Below are 20,989 nucleotides of genomic sequence, written 5' to 3' on the forward strand. Positions count from 1 at the left end.
TTTATAAACTAAAAGGTGTATAAAAATAATTGAGTGTTTTTAAAAATGTATTTTAAATTTTAAATTTTTCTAATCTTTTTCTGGATTAAACTAAAAGACACAAAATTTTCTTATGAGAATATTAATGAAAAGAAAAATTTTTATCATTTAGTGAAAGAAAGTTATATTAATAACAAGAATTAACTAACTGGACACTAATACAAAAGTTGAAAAGAAACGACATCCACGATCTTCCTTTACAGATCAGCATCTAATAATATTTCCCCTACGCCTCTCTCTCTCGCACTATAATATTATGATATTAATTAAATTTGACACGAATGACACATTATTACTGTTTAAATAACAGTAACCAGAAACACTGATAAAGATCTAAACGATTTTTTAATGGAATACAATACCAGAGGGCTCATTTCAAATAAAAAAAAATGTATTCATTTATTTATAGGTTCACAAAGTAGATGGTGGGCGTTAGTTTGCATCTTACTACTCTGCCTATATGTTTCACCCTAAAATTGTCATTCCTTTGTAATGCTGATAGCAGGCATAACCCAATGCTGTCGTCCCTCAGACAGCGACAGCAATAATATGGACAGTAGTCTCAATCCACACTGATCGTATGTAAACATCATAAACTTAACACAAAAATATCTATTTTACTTTTTCAGGTTTTCGTAAGAATCATATTCCCCGTATTTTATCTTAATCCACACAAATCACAAGATCACTGGCTGCGTATTTACGAGCACTCTTGGATTAATAATATCAGTTATGCTGATGGTCAGTGTTTTCTTATACTCTTGACTAATTTGTTATCAACGACGTTACGAAAATAAATTCTTATTTATATCGCCGTAGACCAGACAGCGTACATAAATATCTGTTTAATGCTTTTGGTGTTGAATGTTTTTTTTTTCTTGCATATTTCTGCGATTTCATTCAAATTAGTGAAGCAAATATTTTGGCCATGTTACTGTTGTATAGTCTTCATCATGTCTTCACCTTTCTCTTTTTTTTTTAATATTTCATTTTTCCTTTTCAAGATACGCGTTGTGTCATTTCAAAGCCTAATTGGCTTCCTAAAAATCAGCACATCTGCGATTCAGTCGGAAATCAGATGTCAAAATCACATATTTTGATTGGCATCGAGTGTAAAAGAAATACTACTTTTAGGAATGACAGAAGAGATACGAAAAGGTGGAGGGAGTACTACTAATGATATCAGACGAGTTAAGTCCAATTAGGGTAGAAACGCAAGAAAAATGATTTTAACAATATCCGATGTAGCGGTGAGTTTGGGGACATCTAGTGTGAAGTGAAGCCTAACAGAATGAAATATATGGTGCGGGGGGGGGGATGTTGCTACATACGCCAATTTAGCCTTTTAGGTTCTACACGAGTGATCATCAAGGGCGACGTTAATTATCCAAACATTGATTGGGTAGAAGAGAAATCTCATGATAAGAATGAAGAGGAATTTATTGAATTGTTGCGAGACAACTTTCTCAAACAGCATATTAAAGAAGGAACTCGAGGTCAAAGAGCGTTGGATTTGCTCATAGCGTCAGAAGGAGTCTGTGTTAAGAATATGACTATTTCACTACCAGTTGGTGACAGTGATCATGCCGTGCTTTCCTGAGAAGTATCTAATTATATTAATGTTCTCATTGTCAGCAATGCATGAGAATCTTCGAAAAGTGCTGAAATGAGGAGGTATCTGAATGTATCCCTAGTGTTCGAATAGTAAATAGGTTGGGAGTGAAATGGATGCGCAACCTTATTAAGTAAGAGATCGGCTAGAAGAAGATGATGTGGAAAGAAATGCATGTTAAAGGTAATCCAAAAGAATTTTATCGTTATGTCGCAAGCAAAAGAAAGAACGAATGCGAAAGAATAACTTTATTGAATGCAAATGGTTGTCTAGTATCGGAAGCTAATGAGATTGCTCAATTAATGAGTGCTCACTTTGCTAAGATTTATCAACCAGCTGTGTGTCACTTGGTGCAAAATGCTACTGCTACATTCGATGAAGAATTAGACGTTCATGAAAATGAGGTTGAAGAGCTGTTGCATAACCTGGTAAGAATTTGTCTGTAGGAACAGACGAAATATCAGCTTTTCTGCATAAATAGTCGACTAAATACTTCTTAAACACGTTGCCAACAAATTGGTTTTATGAAATTCATTCAGTCGAGAAATTAATTTCTAAGGCGTCTTACAATCTTCTTTTCCAAAACTGGGGAATTTCAATCTGAGAATTGAGTTTTTAGAGCGTTATCTGTATCGGACCACCACTGAATAGACAAGAAATTATATTTTCATATTAATCTTTCCAAAGGGATAGCGTATTTGGCAGTGTGAAGCGTCTTCAAAACTATTCTACTTGAATACAAAAGATGTTTTCCATCACATCAATTGCATCAGTATCCCATAATGCAAAGCTCGATTTCTTGTGATTTGATGAAGGAAAGAAAGTAAAGATTTCGTAATCAACTCTCATTTATTTGAATACAAATGTGTACTAAGCACGAACATTATCTTGCCTCATTTGGGCTTTGTTATGTTTGTTATTAGTGTATAGGTTGGAAGCATTTTTATAGATTGTAATTGTTAATAGTTTGTAATTGATATACAGAGTGTCCATAATTAAATAGGTGTTTAGACATAGTGTAGCGAAAAAATGTATTGGACGAAATTAAACTTGGTGTAAGTACACTCTGGAACATGAGGTTTTTATTTACAGAAGATAAAAAATAGTACAAAATTCTACCACCAGAAGACATTTGGCGCTACTATAACCGCGTGGTTTGGGATTAATTAAACAGTAATGGCTAGAGGAGACATAACAAATCAATTTTCGTGTTCGCATAACTTACAGATGTGGTTCAAAATGTCCTCCTTTCAGATGTTTTAAGAACTGCATTCTGTGAATGACATTTTCTACAGCGGAACGCAAGAAATCTGCATTGATTTGCCTCACCTGCTGCGTTATTCTCTCTTTCAGGGTTGCTAAATCAGGCCCGACAACCAAAAGTCGCAAATGGGTTGAGAGATCAGGCGAACGAGGTGACCATGCTGTGGGAAATGCACGGCTAATCACTCTCCGTTCTGTGAAGTCTTTTCGTAACATTTGCTGAACCGGCAGTCCAATGTGTGGTTGGTGCTCCATCCTGCACGAATATGGTTGAGTCAAGGCATCTTCGCTGCTGCAGTTGCGGAACAACAAAGTTGCGCAGCATCTCTCGATACCTAACAGCAGAGACGGTACAGGTGACTGGTCCTGTCGGACAAAATTCTTCGAAAAAGTACAGACAGATAATAAACGATGCAGTGAAACCACACTGTCACTTTCGGTGAGTGTCAAGAACTCTGATGGAACACATGAGGATTATTTGTCGCCCAAATGTAGCCAATGTGAATTAACACTACTGTTCAGATAAAAATGTGTCTCGTCACTCTACAAGATCCTCCATGGCCATGCATCATCCATCTCCATTCGAGCTAAGAACGTCAGGGCAAACTGCAGTCGAGATTCCGCATCACCATGAACCAAAGCTTGAGTATGAGAGATCTTCTAGGAGAAAAACCTCAACCTTTAACGCACGATTTTCCACACAGTTGAAAAGCTCATTCGATATATAAATACACGAATGGTTATCTAAGAATATACGAACATTGGATATTGGTTAATTGACAACGCGACCAGATCAAAAGTGCCAGAAGCAAAGATCTTCCAGTGTTTCCTTTCGAAATAGAGGAAAAAACAAATAATTAGTTTCCCCTCACTGCTAAGTCATGAATCCAAAGCTCATGACTGACCAATCATTCACATAAAGTACTCATCATAGAAGACACCAATCGTGTATTTGTGGAGAATTTTAACTTTTCAGAAAAATCAGCATGTCTCTATAGACCTGAAATTTCCTGACCTGGAACTATTTCAGCTGCCGCTGTGTGGGGGAAGGTGTCTTTAGTTTACTCTGTTTCCGCTAAAGCGTAAAATCTTCAGAACCAATATGATCTACATAGTAGCAGATGATCAGTCTGCTGTTCATATATCGGCTTATTCTCAAACGGAGATCGTACAACATGAGTAATCGCTAACTTGCGCATGACAACATAGCTGTCTAAATTCCAATTTAACATCTATATAAAATTATTAACTAGGAGCCTGAAACTTGATTATGTAGAGAAACCTGTGAAGAATTCATGACTAAGTTTAACACACGTGAACCAGAGTAGTAGGATTTTTTATTACGTAAATATTTCGTCCTAGGTATCTTAGGACATCATCAGTACAGTAAGACAATACTAGGAATGACAAAAGAAAGGGCGCGTACGTACAAAGGAATCCAAATTGCGATTAGTAAATTGCGTTAATTTGAGTTCAGGCCGCAACGCGCCACTGCACGCAATTTGGATTCCTTACTGTACTGATGACGTCCTAAGATACCTAGGACGAAATATTTACGTAATAAAAAATCCTACTACTGTGGTTCACGTGTGATAAACTTAGTTAGGAGCCTAAAAGACATTTCGACCGTGTAAATTAATTGAAATAGCTGATATTTCCAGCTTTCATAGTTCGCATTTGAATATATGATAATACAGTGGAAATATCTTAATGTTAAGCAGTGTTAAAGATAGAACTTGCGGCATATTTCAATCGAATCTTTTACAAGGAGGGACGATCTTTATACTTATTACATGTATTTTCTATTCTATCCAGAGAGTAGAGCCTTTCCGGTTCATCATATTTCATCGATGTTTATTATAAACTAAAGTCGAGAAATTCTGAAGTGATCTTTGCTCAGTTTTGGAGACTTGCCAAACTCCGTATTAACGATTCGTTGTTTCAACAACACCTGCCTGATGATTACTGCATTATTTCATTTCTGGGAAAAATTCCCTGTTCACTCCAGAGATACAAATTGGTCGATAGTTGAATACATTGGTCTTTGCACCACGCTTGTGCAATGGAATTACCGTACATTCCCTTCCATTCTTCGGAATCTTCTCTGTTCTGACTCATGTTAAACAGCCTGGTCAAAGGAAATGGCCAGTTCAGTTGAACGCTCTTTTAGCACTAATATCCCATCAGTCCTTATTGCTGAATTCTTATTCAGTTTGTGCAACAGCTCTAATTCCTCTTCCTGATCCACCTGAGTTACTTCATCTAGTAAAAGGTAGCAGTGAGCTCAATGTTGCCTACCCCAGGTTGATAGCTTTTAACAAAATTTGCACTCATTAGTTGAATAACCTTTTCTGTATCTGTCACCCACGTGTCATCTCAGTCTCAGACCCAATATCTTGGTTTCAAATAAAAATATTCCAAATAAGATTAAGTTAGGGATCGCATTCAAAAATGGGTTGACAGTGAAACTACTTTGCAACGAGCAAAATGGGTTTACTAAGGGAAGGACATGTTTTAGCAATTTGCTAACATTCTATAACTATGTTACCATTAAGTTAGACAGAAGGAATGGATACATGATGATGTTTTTGGATTTTTCTAAGGCTTTCGACAGAAGACAGCATCGTAGACTGTTGCATAAATTGGAGAAAATGGGTTTGGATTATAAAATATTAGCATGGATAAAAGGCTGGCTGACTGACAGATATCAAAAAGTGGTATATGTAAAAGGGATGTGAGTCCGCAAGATTTAAGGTAACCAGTGGTGTAACACAAGAATCAGTGCTTGGTCCACTGTTATTCAATCTGTACATTAATGATATTGGGAAGGATTTGACAGGCGACATACAGCTATTTGTTGATGACGCAAAGATGGTTAGGGTAATCAGGAATGTTGTTGATATGCAGTCTTTGCAGAATGATTTCAATAAGGTGGAACTGTAGGCATGGGAAAATGGATATAAGTTTAATGTCAGTAAATGCAACGTCATTCACTTTGGCGTAATTAGATATCCAAAGATATTATAGTATCCAAAAGATATCGTATCCAAAATCCAAAGATATCATCGTATTATATTGATGGAATTATGCTTGAAGAAAAAACTGATGAGGCTAGAGATCGTGGATAAGAAGTAGTAGTAGTAGTAGTAGATAGGAAGTTAAAGTTCAGGGGCCATGTGGAAAAGATTGCAGATATAACTCAAAATAATTGCAATGTTGAAATGAACGTTCACATGTAGAGATAGGAATGTCATTTTGTTTCTTTAAAGGCCTTTGATAAGACTTCACTTGGACTATTGTGCGCAAGTCTGGTCCCCTGGTTTCCGTTGTGATTCTGATATAATTGGAGAGAGAGAGAGAAAGAGAGAGAGAGTGCAAAGGAGAGTATTAAAAAGGATACCAGGATTGTGGAAGACTGATTATGAAGCCAGATTGAGAATTTGTCGAGTGCAGACACTAGCAAAAAGGAGAAAGAGGGGTGATATGATTGAGACTTACGAACTTCTGAGAGGGTCATACAGGATTTCAAAAGATATCCAATATCGGAGAAAGGACAAGGAGGCATCTTTGGAACTGAGAATGAATGTGCTAAGAAGGGGATGAGATCTAAATTTTTCTCTCATGGAGTAGTGCATAATTGGAATAGATTGCCATTGGATGTTGTGAGTGCAAGCAGTGTGAATGAATTCAAGAATAAGTATGATAGCTGGTGAGTGTAGTATGTGGTCTCCCTCGATGAGTCCCTGACTCCCTGGAAGTCTCTCTTAATAACTCATTACGGATTAATTCTTCCAGAGATTTATTGAAGAAAGATTTGGTTTCAAAAAGAATTGTGATGGTATAATGGGCCGTTTCATTGATAAAAAAAAAAGAAAAGAAAGAAAATATGAATACGCGGCTAAATATGCTGCATTATTACTAATCATACAGATAACATAAGCTAAGGAAATAATAAGACAATATTATTGAAAAGTTCTGACTTTAGAACTGAGATAGCTCCCTCTTGTTTTAATATTTTTTCCCTTTTTATAATAAGCAATGAACGTAAAAGAAATTTCCGTATGAAATGTTTCACCGTTCATTTGTTTGCAAACACACATTGTAGCCACGCAGTGGTATTAGCTAAGAGACTCAAAGCCGTTCCCAGAAAAGTCCATTTTAGACTTATTAGCAATGAGGTTAACAATTTAGGTATGATGATACAGCGGTTGTGGGATTGATATAGACAGGTTTGGCGCATCCTATAAAATCGATATAATATAGTTGCTAGTTATGTAATATTGTCTGTAAACTGTGTGTGTGTTCTCTGACTAATTTCCCTGAATCCATGTGATGTGAAAATACTCCGTTTCTGGAGTAGTAAACCCTCCTATCTCTGTTAAACGGAATAAGTGACATTCAAAAACATTGAATTCAGGGAAAGAGCCAACTAGGCTCTTTCTCTGACCTCAATGTGTATGTATTTTTAAATGCATGCAAAAATGATGTATTTAAAAAATTCTATAAACGGTATATCCCTAATAATATTATGTTTGTAGAATACTTTATTCGAAATCCAAAAATGCAATTAGATTTCAAATCAGTTGACTTGATAAAGAGGTAATCTCCAGTAGGAAACATCAGAAATGCATTTGGATAAAACAATTATTATTATTATTATTTATATATTTATTTATTTATTCGTATGGCATGAATAACAAAACATGCAGTACAAACCACCGTCACTTTAAAAACATAAAAAATTAAAAGTCATTTTAAAAACCAATAAAATTAAAAGGTTACATCCATATTGGAGTAGTTCATAGCTTCGGGTGTAGCACTTAAAAAGTCCAATTTGTCTCCTGAATATGCTCTGAGATAACACTGAGTCACAATATGGTCCACAATTTGTCTTTGAGCTCCACAATCACAATGCGGGGATGGTTGTTTACCCCATTTAAAAAGCATGTCCGCACATACATCATGAACAGTTCGTATTCTATTAAGCTGAGTCTAGGATTTTCTTGGGAGGTATGAGCAAGCATCAAAACTTTCTTGTAATTCTTTGAGAGAAAGTTTTGTGATGACATCTGTCTGGCTCTCCCACTATTCTTGCCACTTTTGCTTCAGATCAAAGTTAGATTGCAGTAGTAGTTGGGCTAATTGTAGTGGTGGATGTCTTGATCTCAATCGTCGTACAGTTAAGTCTGAGAGATCTAAATGTATTGGTAGCGCTGTGTTCTCCAAGATTTTCTTATATTCCTGTAAGAGAGCCTTAGTCCTGCGCAGATTCGGTGGAACAATGTTGCTAAGAGTTCGAACGATTGATTCCGTCCGATTACTAACTATGGATTATTTATTTTCTTTTAAAATTGTATTTCAATGTGAATCCTTAAGATGTGTGCTATAATGTGCTTCTAAGTAGTACAAGAAAAAAGGATAACAAGACATGAAGTCAATGTTAAATAGGGCATTTCTTATTTTTAATTATCATTTTGCATCTTTTTCAGCATGGAAAATGGAAAATAGGCGTTATAAGGAAATTGTTATTCAAACTCCAGAAATGAAAGAAAACAAATCATTCGCAACTAATTACGTATTAATTGTGAACATCGTGAACTACTTAAAAGAAAGTATCGTTCATATCCATTTATTCGTTTGTTTATACCTTTCAAAAGCAAGGATTCCATTTGAAACTTGAAAGCTTTTTATGGTCTTTCATTAACTAATCATTTTTTCCTAAAATTCGTATACGGATGACCTTTTTATATTCGTAAACTGTAAACCATGTACTCATAAATGAAAAAATCCTTTATTATAACCATTGCAATCAGCTCTGTTTATCAAGAAACACTCTGGAATCTGAAATTCTGGTTTCGGTGGAGATGGTTTTCAATTGTAAAATGCAGAACGTTACTGATTTGATGGGTGAAGCATAAATGCTTTTTCATATTCTCCTTTGTCTGAGAGAGAAGTTCTTTGAGTGGAGAGTTATTGAGCTTTAAGCTCTCCCTGGAAGGGCAGTGAGATTAGTTGTGTTCAGCTGAGGGTAGAATTGACTTGGGTTTTTTGCATTTGAAGAATTCTGCTTCATTGTAGTCTGAAGCGTGCTTCTGTATCCTCTGCAGTTTTTGAATGTTTGTATCCGAGGTATGGCTCCATGCAGAAGATGCGTAAGTGATGACTGAGCGTATTATTATCCTGTATACGAGTAGTTTGTACCGAGTATCCAGTTTGCTTCTTCTGCTGATCATGGAAGAGTTGCGCGATTACTTTGGATGTCTTCGAACTTATGTGTTTTATGTCACTGGTGAATTGGAGTTTTTTGTCAAGCATCACTCCGAGATATCTGACCTCAGTCTGCCATGGAATCTTGACTCCTAACAGGTGTATGTCCTCCTTGGTCTGGACCTTCTTTTTGGAGAACAGTATGGCTGAACTCTTCTGGGGGTTTGCGTGGATCTTCCAGTCCATCATCCATTTCTCCAGCATGAATACTGCTTTAGAAGCAGTATTCGTGCTGGAGAAATGGATGATGGACTTGCCAGTTTGGGGCTGAGAGATCTTGCTAATAAAGCAGTATCGTGTGCATATAATGCTGTGATTGTTGAACTTGGGGTTTTGAGGGATATCAGCTATGTAGATCGAAAATAGCAGGGGGTGGGAAGAAGTGAACCCTGCAGCACACTTGCTAGGATTTTGCGTCTGGTTGATACAGTTTCATTCATTTTGTCCTGCATGTATCTGTCTTTGAGGTATGTGTCAATTATTTTTTATTAAATTGATTGGTATATTGAATTTGATGAGTTTGTAGAGAAGACTCTGATGCTACACCTTAACAAAAGCCTTCGCAGCATCTATAAAGACCGCAGCTGTGTGGAGATTCCAGCTGAAACCTTTTGTGATATATTCGACTAATCGGTGTATTTGTTATACAGTGCTATGGTTTTTTTGAATCCGAACTGCTCATTTGGAATAATACCTAATTTATCCGTTGCTGATTAAGCCTTGTAAGGACGACTTTTTGCGCAACCTTTCTAAGATTGGATAGAATACTGATAGGTCTGTAGCTTTCGGGCAGTTGAGAGTTCTTTCCAATCTCTTTGATTGGTGTGATATCCGCCGTCTTCCAATTAATGGGAAAGTGCTTGAATCTGAGGATGGCATTGATTATGTTGAGTAGATGCACAATGGCTTTTCTGGGGAGTAGTTTGATTAGTCTGTTTGTATTTCCATCTGGACCTGAAGCCTTGTTGTTGTTCAGATGGATTATGATATTTGTAACTTCTGCTGGAGAAGTGTGTGTGATAGGTTCTGAGTTATCCTTTTGTTGTCTTAAGATCTGCTTGACTCGTCGGTGAATCTTGTAGATAAGACTGAGTTTCCCAGCTGTCAATTAGAGCTTCGACTTTTTCTTTATCTGTGTGAGCAATTCCTTTCTTGGTCTGTATTGGAGGTATAGGTTGGCTTTTAGTGCGGAGAGTTCTCAAGAATTTCCAGATGGAGTTGTCCTCTGGGCTTAGATTAGTCAGTTTGGTTTCCCAATCTTGGTTTTCGATGTTTTTTGCAGAGCTTTACGGACTTGTCTATTTAAATTATTCAGAATTGGTTTATCTTGTGGGACTCTTATATTATGGTACATCTTTCTGGCTTTGTTTTTTAATCTGATGAGGTCCATGATTTCCTCACGGATCCGACCTCTAGGGTGAAAGACTGTGGTTTGGGTAACTGATGCTATTGCTTTTTTGATTTGGCTGGTAAGGTTGTTTACGGCTATGTCTATTTCCTCTTTATTGTGGATAATAGGTACTGGACCGATGTGATCTGACAGAGTTCTGGAGAGCTTGTCCCAAGATATAAAGGAGTGCAGAGGAGAGAATTGCTCTTGTATACCGAGCTTAAGCACAATGGAGTTGTGATCATAAGATAATTCGTTTAAGTTTTCCAGTTGATATTGTTATCCGATGTTTCTGAGAATGGCAATATCGAGTACATTTGAGCTTCCAGCTGGGCTGTGATGGGTGGGCTCTGTGGGTCCGGCTATGACAATAGAGTTTCGCGTTGAGTAATGGTTTAGAATACGACCTTTGTCATTGATTGTAGAGCTGTACCAAACTGTATGCTTGGCATTAAAGTCTCCAGCCATGATGATGGAGTCTGTGGAGCTGAGAATGGAGTACAAGTCAGATACCAGTAATGAAATGCTGGGTGGATTGTATACAGCATAGAGTTTGATACTGCCAGCATTGTTTGTACGAACTTCAATACCTGCTATCTCTAGGTTCTTGGTTTGCGGATTGGTCAGGACGTTGTGGCTTAGATAGTATTGAGTGTATACGGCTGTACCTCCTCGACTGGTGGTGAGTCTGTCTGTTTTGTAATGTAGCCCCGTAATTTAGGATTATTAGCTGGCCTGAGATGTATTTCATTTACTAAGATTATATCAGAATTGTATCTGTGAGTGAACTCTTGCAGTTCCAGGATTTTGTTGCTCCGTCCATTTGCGTTCCACGCAGTTATGACAAAGGAGTTAGGCTTATATTTCCTTTTATTCATGATTGAGGGCTGTCAGAATTGAATCGGTACCTTGCAGGAATTTCTTCGTGGAGGATGGCGTAGGATTTGTTTTGTTTTGCTGAATTCCTGAAGCATGGTTGCTTGTGAGGCAGTTAGCACTGATGTTAGGTTGGAGCTTGTGAGTTCGTTGGAGGGAGTGAAACCAGGACCAAAGCATCGGCGTATGCTTCGGTCCTGGTTTCAGGTTGTTTTCCTTCCTGGGTTGTTAAAGGTTCTTTGGACTGAATGGCGATTTGCACGGTTGCCTGGAATGTTACTACTGGGCAGCGTTTGCTGATCCGCGGTTCTTTGGGTTTGCTACGCACCCTTTATAGTTGGCGGGATGGGGACCTCCGCAGTTTACGCATTTAGCCGGCGTAGATCTTGGTTTGGCGCATGTGAAGGTCTGGTGGCCTGAAGTTGGCCCGGAATAGTTTTGGGTGTGCCCAAACCGCTGACATCTGTGGCACTGTCCTGCTGGCGCTCTATTTCTTAGAGGTTACGTGGTAATTCTGAAGCCACAAATAGCAGTCCCTTCATATGTCTTCTTCTGAGTATTATCAATCTCTACAGGTACTAAAGGCACTGAACGTTTGTCAGACTTGAGCATCCTGCTCACTTTGATTGGGGTCAGGCTATGGTTGCTTAGACCAGCGGAGATTTCTTCGGGGGTGATTCCTTCTGTGACACTGCGTATCACCACCTTTAGGATCTTTTCGCTTGGTAAAGCAAAGGTATGGTAGGGAAGATTTTTGTTGTCCATTAGCCTGTAGTCAGTGACAGTAGCTGGCTGGATTTTGACTCCCTCATCTGAGTTGTTTTGCCCAAGAGTATGTGATGTTGTGCCCTCTCAGGACTGATGTGATAGAGGTCCATTTCTCCTTATCCCTTATACGTAATATGACTGGGGAGGGACCTTCTCTGAAGTTTTCGGAACGTCCAATGTGGGTGAGTCCTCCTCCATAAGATCTTCTGTTGTTCTTTGCCGTTTGTTTGAGTGCTCCCTCTGCGAGTTGTTATGGCGGGGAGGGGGGGTTAGGTGGCTGAACAGTAATGAATTCCCCTTGAGATTCCTCATCCTCTCCTTCTGGATCGTTTGTTTGGGTGTTCAGGTTTAAATAACCCGGCCAGTCAGTCTCAAACTTTGTCATGATGAACTTTAGCACATCTAGTGTCTCCTCCTTGTTTAGAGTCCGGAGCTGTTCCTTGATGCCCTCTATGCCAATGGGGCGTCTCCTGGAGTTATTTGAGGGCTGTGAAAGAGTTGGTAATAAAGTAGGACGGTTAGCCTAAAACTATATTCCCGCAGGCCTAAAGACCTGCCAGCACAATCCTGTTGACTGGAACAGTCAACTAGCAAAGATACAGACGCGGTGTAGTGTTGTGGGAAGAGACCGTGAAACTACTTGATTCAACTCGGATCTCCTACCTCCCTAAAACCATACATTCACCACTGGTCATCAATTGCGGGTGGAGCCTACGCAGCCATTGACCTCATACACGTTTCGTGTATAGGGGGAGATGGTAGGAATTCGGGCATGGTTAGAGCCTGTGCAATGCAAGATTCACAGAATACTTCCATAAATTATGTAATACTCTTTTAGGCTGTATTATTCAAACACAGTAAGTAAAACACGTCTATCCGCATCGAGATTCAATCAATAATCTACACAGCTCGAAGCTAAAGGCAAGGAATTCATTCTGGTTTTCAATTGGGGGAGGGGATGGACTGAGCCCTTGACTTTTTATCCCTTCATCTGATTGAAGAAAATCTGTGTGGATGGGGTTATTATTGATTGAGCTAAAAGCTCTAGTCATGGCTCGGTAGCGGCAATAGCCGAGCCTCAGTTAAAACTTCATTGGCTACAGCTTGCATCATATCTGCCTAGCAGCCCAGTCTGGTTTTCAATTGTCCTTATCCTTATAAGGACTGGCTTAAAGGGGCGAAGCAAGAATGCTTTTCATCTTCCCTGTTATCTGTAGAGGACAGTGTAGGGGATAAGGTGTTATTGAGCTGTAAAGCTCTGATCATGACAGGAGGGTAACAGCAATAGCCGAGCCTCAGTTAGAACTTCATTGGCTACAGCATTGCCAGTATTGGATTGAATGAATCAATCACCGTATTTCACAGTCGATTGATTCATCCCCTCCCGTTTTCAATTGACTAATGCAATGCATTATATTATTTCATGAAACATGATTTTTTAAACTAAAAGGGATTTAAAGGAAATAAAAGTAATATTTTTTTAAATATTTAAGATATAAACTTTTATAAATCTTTATCTGTATTAGAATAAAATATAAAATGTTTTTATAGATTTAGTGATAAAAAAGAAACTTTTTATTAATTATTTCGTGAAAGAAAGATTTATGAATGTTAATTAACTGACTAGCTAACTTCTGCAGGATCACTGTCTACTAATATTTTGTGTGCACTCATCCTCTCCTTACGCTTTCCAGTCTAGCATTAACATTTGCATCTGATAGTTTATCAAATGAACAACAGAAAATGGAGGAGATCCAGGTAGCTGAGAAGTAGGTGATATGTTTCATTGGACAGTGTGGGAAAACTAAACGGTTTACGAAAATGAAAGTGTCTGTACATGGACTAATTTGTATTGTCAAAGAACAGAAAAAAAAGTAATTTAGTGCACCACGTTTTTTACATATCAACATACTAAAGTGTATTTTTATAATGGCAGTTATTCGAAGTGGTTTAACACAAATCAAGAAAATTAAGAAGTGCTTACAAATATATATTTTTTTTTAAATTAAGGATTCGTGAAATAGGATACAAATAATAAAGTCGTGTATCTTATCTTTTAGGGTTTGCTACTCTATGTGTACGATTTTTTTCTATACGTGATTACGAAGAATCAATTAGGCCCAACTCATTAAAGAATGATAATTAATTCAGTTTGGCGTGTAGGATCCATTTCCACACACACAATCGCTATCCGGGTACGTTTTTATTTTATTTTATTTTATTTTAATACGAATCACGCGCTGAAAACGATGTAAACACATCATACTTTATTTTTGGCCCCTGGATAGGGAAATGTTCAGATAATCGGGTTTTTCCTGCTGTAGAGACGAAATCTTTACCCTAACCATTTTAGACGACCAGTAAGCGAAGTAGTTGCAGTCTCACATCATCATCATCAACAACCATGGGTCCAATGCCCGTAGGTGTCTGATGCCATCTTGATATGAATCATCGATTAAATTCTATTTTGTGCAAGAGGACTCAGTTTGTGTATAGAGTTTCCGCACCGTTTGACAATATCATCGCCCCATTCTCTGTTTGGTCTTCCTTTTTTTGTTCTTTCCTTCAATCACCCCAAACAGCAGCATTTTTATTTTCCTCTCATCGTTCATTCTATATATATATGGCCAAAGAAACGTAGTTTCGTTTTGATTATTTTCTGGATCAGGTTTTCTTTTGATTGTATTCGTCTGTAGATTTCCTCATTGTTCACTTTCTGGATCCAGCTTATTCTCAAGATCTTTCTATAGCACTTCCTCTCAAATGCTAATACCCTCCTTTCAGATTCTCTCAGGAGAACCCAGGCCTCGCATCCATATAGAGCATGCTGCTAAAGATACAGATTTCTACAATGCGCAGTTTAGTTTGCATCTTTATAGCTCGGCTCTTCCATATTTTGTCCATGCTTTTAAAATAGTTGTTGCTCTGGCTATTTTAATTTTATCTCTTTTTTAGGGTCCAAGTCATGCGTCATGTGGCATCCAAGATATGTGAAGTGTTCCATATTTTCCAGTTGAAATCTGTCTATCGTGACTCTGTTCAGTAACTCCTGTTGTCCAAATTTCTTTGTTTTAGTTTTTTCAAAGTTGAAATTTAGTCCATATTTTTTTCTTTCTGTGTATAGTGCTTGCAATGTCTGTTCCAGCCTTACTGCGTCTTCTTCAATCAGGATGATATCATCTACAATGCAGAGGTAGTTTATTCTCATGCCATTTATTGAAATGCCTAAACCTTCTTCTTTAATCTTATCTAGTGTTCTTCCCAGATGTGTGATGAAGATGATTGGTGATATTGGGTCTCCTTGTCTTGTGCCTTGACTAGTGGCGAAACAATCTCCAATCGCACCTGCTATCCTGATTTTTGCTTGTGCTTGGCTGTTTATATCTTTCAGCAGATGGATCAATTTATTGTCCACACCATAGGATTCCAATACAGCTCATGATATATTTTGGTCAATATTATCAAATGCTTTTTGGAAGTCCACGGAACAGCAGTATATTTTTTTTGTTCTTTCTTCGAGCTTTCTCTGCTATTAGTTTTAGTGCGAGTATTTGTTGCACTGTTCTTCGATCTTTTCGAAATCTTGCTTGCTCGTCTGGAAGATGTGCCTCCATATGACATTTCAGACGTTCTATTAGTGTTTTCATCAGCACTTTGCCAAGATGACTCATTAATTAATGCAATAGTTCTGTATTTGGTGCATTCTAAAGCACTGCCTTTCTTATGAAGAACAACCAAGAACGATTTTTTCCACTCTTCGGGGACATACCCTGATCTCCATATTTCATTACACAGCTTATGCATTTCTTTTACAACTGATTCTCCCCCATATTTTAGCATCTAGCCTATTATGTTGTCATCTCCAGGACTCTTGTTCTTCTTGAGATGTTTTATAGCCTTATTCACCTCATCTTCAAAGAAATTATTTTCAAAGATCTCTGCTGGTGGAGAGATTGCTTTTAGTTCTTTGATTACTTCTGTTGCAGTATTATTTAGTTGATGTTTATATAGTTCGCTGCAATATCTTGTCCATCTGTGTATGATTTCCGTCTTGTTCATCAATACTTTACCATTTTCATTTTGACTGCTATTGATCTTGTTTGCCACTTCCCATAGGCATTTCTTATAAGTTTGTAGACCTCTCTAATTTTGTGTTCTCCATAGTACTGTTCAATGTTTTTGCACTGGTCCTCCAACCATTTGGCTTTATCAGATCTTGCTGCTTTCCGTACTTCATTACATTTTTGACGGTATAACTCATTTGATGCCTCTGAATTATCTCTTTTAACTTTCAGTTCTCTTTTCTCTTGTACCAATTTTAGGGTTTCCTGGGTTATCCATTTCTTGTTGATCTTTTCTCTTTCAGGAATTACTTCCTCTACTGCTTTTTTAGCACTGTAGTCAGTTGTTCTGCTCTTGTATTTATATTTTGTTTTCACTTGGGGTTTTAAGCTTAGTTTCCAATATGTTATGATACGCTGTTCTTAGCCTGTCTTCATTTAGTTTTGAGATATCTCTAGCTTTTTGGAACTTTCCTTTGTACTTCTGTTTCAGTTTTAGTCTTATATTCGCAATCACTAAGCTGTGATCCGAATCAATGTCAGCTCCTTGGAATGATCTGCACTATTGAACTGAGATTCTCCATTTCTGGTCTATTAATATCAGGTCGATCATATTCCTGTTTGCCATAGAAGGAGCGCCATGTCCATTTACGACAATCTTTTTGTTGGAATTTGGTATTGTAAATCATCAGATTGTTATCCGTGGCAAATTCCAAAAGCATCTCTCCACGTTCATTTCTTTCTCCATATCCAAATTTTCCCATCACCTTTTCCCATCGTGTGTTATTATTGCCAATCTTTGCATTCCAGTCTCCTCCAATGATGAGTATATCCAGCTTCGGCACCTCATCAATTTCTAGTTGTAGATCCCTGTAAAATTTCTCAATGTTTTCATCTGCGCTCTCTGCAGTGAGCGCATATATCTGAATGGTCGTGATATTAAATGGTTGGGCACTGAATCTTGCAACCATTGTTCTTTCACTGACTGGTTTGTATCCTATCATTGCCTGACAGGCCTTGTTACTTAGCAGGAAACCTACGCCTGCTTCATGCTTACTTTCATTTCTTGACCAGAGAACTCTTCCACCATTTGATTCTTATGACAATGTCCATCTCATTTCTGAAATACCCAATATATCACATCTGTATTTCTTCATTTCTTCCTGAAGCAACTGCAATTTTCTAGTTGCCCAGAGTGTACGGACATTCCATGTACCAATTGATATTCCATCCTTTAGAGGCCTGAGTTTGATTTTTTTTATCTTTGTTTTCAGTAACGGATTTTTCGATCCAACCCTGATTACTTGATTGGGTTGTCCACTAACCCACCACGTCCTGTTAGCATTGCCGCCTCTTGTCCGGTTTATTGGCTATTCGCTGCTAGCCACCATCTCTGGCGGCCATTCCCCGATCCGCAACCTGGGGACCCGTCCGGCGGCATGTAGCTTTGCCTCTGGGGGAAAGACTCCAGACTCCAGTCGCACACCAGCAGACAAATTAATCTTTTACCCGACGGTCTTCGCAAATAACAATGCTGTCCACAGTGTAATTATGAAGCCGAATGACGTATAGAGATGCCATGCACTCTACAAATCACGCCGGCAATAAAGTTAGCATAGCATCGTGAGGGGATGTGCCCTCGTCGAACTGCTGCATGATCACTGATGAGAATCAACAACTTTCACTTGTGAAATCATTATTCAAATATCTCATTAAGAGGCAAAAGTACGACTTGTGGATAGAGTGATTGTGTCGTGTGTGTGTGTGTGTGTGTGTGTGTGTGTGTGTGTGTGTGTGTGTGTGTGTGTGTGTGTGTGTGTGTGTGTGTGATATTATGTAATTACAAATACCCAGGTTCCTAATTTAAAAAAAAAAACATTCTGAAATCTACTCATATCTTTCCGATAGCATTTGCAGTACTTATTCATTTAGAGATTCCAAAGTCGCCGATGTCGGTTGGTTTGGTTTCCTTCTGTTAGAGGAACTTATCGGCAGCATGGCGCCGATATGTCTCTCTATCTACATCACCGCTTTCTTCATTATGACAGCTGGCAGGTGAAACCAAATGTTGTCTTCCTTCATGTAGTGACAGCAGTGCTGTAGACCAGTACTTCCCAAACTTCTGGATGTCAGGACCCCCTTTGCAAAAATTAAAATATTTCACGGCCCCCCTCGAAACAAAATCGTAATAGAGAGATATATTATTATAATATATATTATTATATATTTATATTATTATAATATTTATATTATTTATATTATTTATATTATTATAATATTTATTGTATTTATATTCAATACAAAACATACACAGCGAATATTGCAGAAATCAAATGCATATATTACATTTTTTGCCTCTTACTGTTTGGTTCTGAAGACGATGCGGGCTGTTCTGGTAAAATATGAAATACTGCCCTTTTTTTTTGAGTCTGTTTCTGCTTCTTCTGATTGTTCGCGGGAATTTTTTTTTATTTTTTATCAGCCACTTATCCATCTCAGGGTTAAATTTTTAACATAGAATAGATCAAATAACATCACCACTTACCGATACTGGCACACCACAGACTGATAACATGAAATTAGTGAATATTACCTGAATGAGGGAATCCCCGGACCAGGAACATTTTTCTCTTTTGTGACTTTCCTCCCTTTACGGTAATTAAGCCTAACACGAAACAGACAGCAAAGGCAGTCTGTTTATTAAAACGTGCATATGATTGGTGCGGTATCAACAAAATATCGCGCATGGTACCTCAATATTCCAGATAAAAGATAAAAGCACACTCAAGATAAAAGCATAGCTGACAATTGAGTTGAAATGCTAACCTTCAACCGAATATATATATATATATATTACTTAGTTTTAACACTTTTACGAATTTTAACACGTTCGGTTGAATTTTATTGCTGCCTTGGGAAATCGAACTGACACACACATCTAATTAATAACAATAGTTTTTAGTTAGATGCTGTGTTTGCCCATGCAACATATGGTTTTGTTTCAGTCTATAGTTTCTGTATGAGGGGACATGTGATCCATTAATGAGTGTGTTTTTATCCCAGTTGTCTCTAATTGCACTATTTGTTGATTATTACACAGACTCCTCATACCTTATTCACTGGCATAATGAAAGTACTTGTTTTTATTGCCTCTGCAGTATAGTGGCTGTTAGGGAGGGTGTGTTGTTTACCACTGCAAGCGAGTTACTATCTCCCCACATGAACTTGTTTAAGCTTTTTTTCATGTGTGAAGTATATGCGAAACTTTTATTGGTAACAGAAAACTAGCACGGATGACAGTGATAATATAAAACGAGTTTTGATATTTATATAAAGTCCATATCAACAGTCCCTGATTACGAACGCGTGATGAAAGGGACAGGAAGATTTGGAGCTTCCCTGGAGAGCATTCGAAGTAAATACAATTAACCACTGCTTTGAAATGAAACGTATGAATAAGCAATATTTACTAATATTCATTAAGCGCCGAAATACGCAGGAAGCAAAGTTTGTGAACCAACACCAATGTATGAATTTTTCCATTAAAATATAAAAAATAACAAAAAAGAAATAATAAATAATAAAAGTTAAATACGTTTCTTTTAAAATAAAAAAAATCTACTTAGTCTTAAAACATTTTAAATTTGTTTTCATTATTTCACGGTCCCCCTCAACAAAACCTACTGCCCTCAAGGGGGCCGCGGCCCACAGTTTGGGAAGCGCTGCTGTAGACGATGGCCTGTATTTGTATTTCTGGGCAGGTGCACATCGTAAAATAAACACAAAAATAACTTTATTGTAATATTTTACAGGCTGTCATCGTGTGCTTGCAAAATACACAATGGAAGTCATATCACACATAGTTTCATTCTCTCTCTGACTTTCTCTCTCTCTCTCTCTCTCTTTCTCTCTCACACACACACACACACACACACCCAAGGTTACTCACTGGCTGTGTACAGTATTTAGAATGCGCCTCCTGAGTAATTCTTTATTTTTTTTTATGTCCTCAGATTATTCTACCGAAATTGTACTGAAACATAAAGTAAACTCGTTTATTCTGGCAAATTTCCATTTTTCCTTTGATAGCGATAATTTTATAGTGCTCTTCCATCAGTTTTCGGTTAATTCTGCGAATCTTTCATTCGGTCGGTAGTGTCTTATTACTAATTTGCTATTAACGAACTTATGAAAGTAAATTGTTATTTGTATTAACATAGATCAGAACATTTCTTGCGCGCATGTGTGTGTGTGTGTGTCAAATCTATTTTTTTTTTTAATTAATGTAAGATATCAAAGAAATAGAACCATTTGTAATGCGATCGCGTTAGTTTTATTGCGACTACTTTTTTTTAAAAAAGTAATAATAAAAAATGTGATCAAAAAGAAAGCATATAAAAAAATAAAGAAAGCACAAGTGAAATTTAGTTCACAGTAATAACAAATGTAATCGCCCAATGCCGTGCATCCGTATAGAAGAGGGAAAGATCATTCTAACAGATGGACTATCGTGAGATGACTTATTCCAAATCCTGTCTAGAATGCAAGAAACTTTTATGCAAAGGCTTTTCACTTGAAGGTGAACTACACTAGTTTCCATAAATTAAGGAACACAAAATTGCGATAACCTGAGGGGAAAAAAAAAGAAAGTGAGGTGCATTATGTAAAAAATGATGCTGCCTGTTATCGTATACAAATGAGTATCGCTGTTTT

Source organism: Typopeltis vanoorti, chromosome 21 (assembly GCF_054136105.1).
Source record: "Typopeltis vanoorti isolate ZY-2024b chromosome 21, IOZ_Tvanoo_1.0, whole genome shotgun sequence".
Taxonomy (NCBI): domain Eukaryota; kingdom Metazoa; phylum Arthropoda; class Arachnida; order Uropygi; family Thelyphonidae; genus Typopeltis; species Typopeltis vanoorti.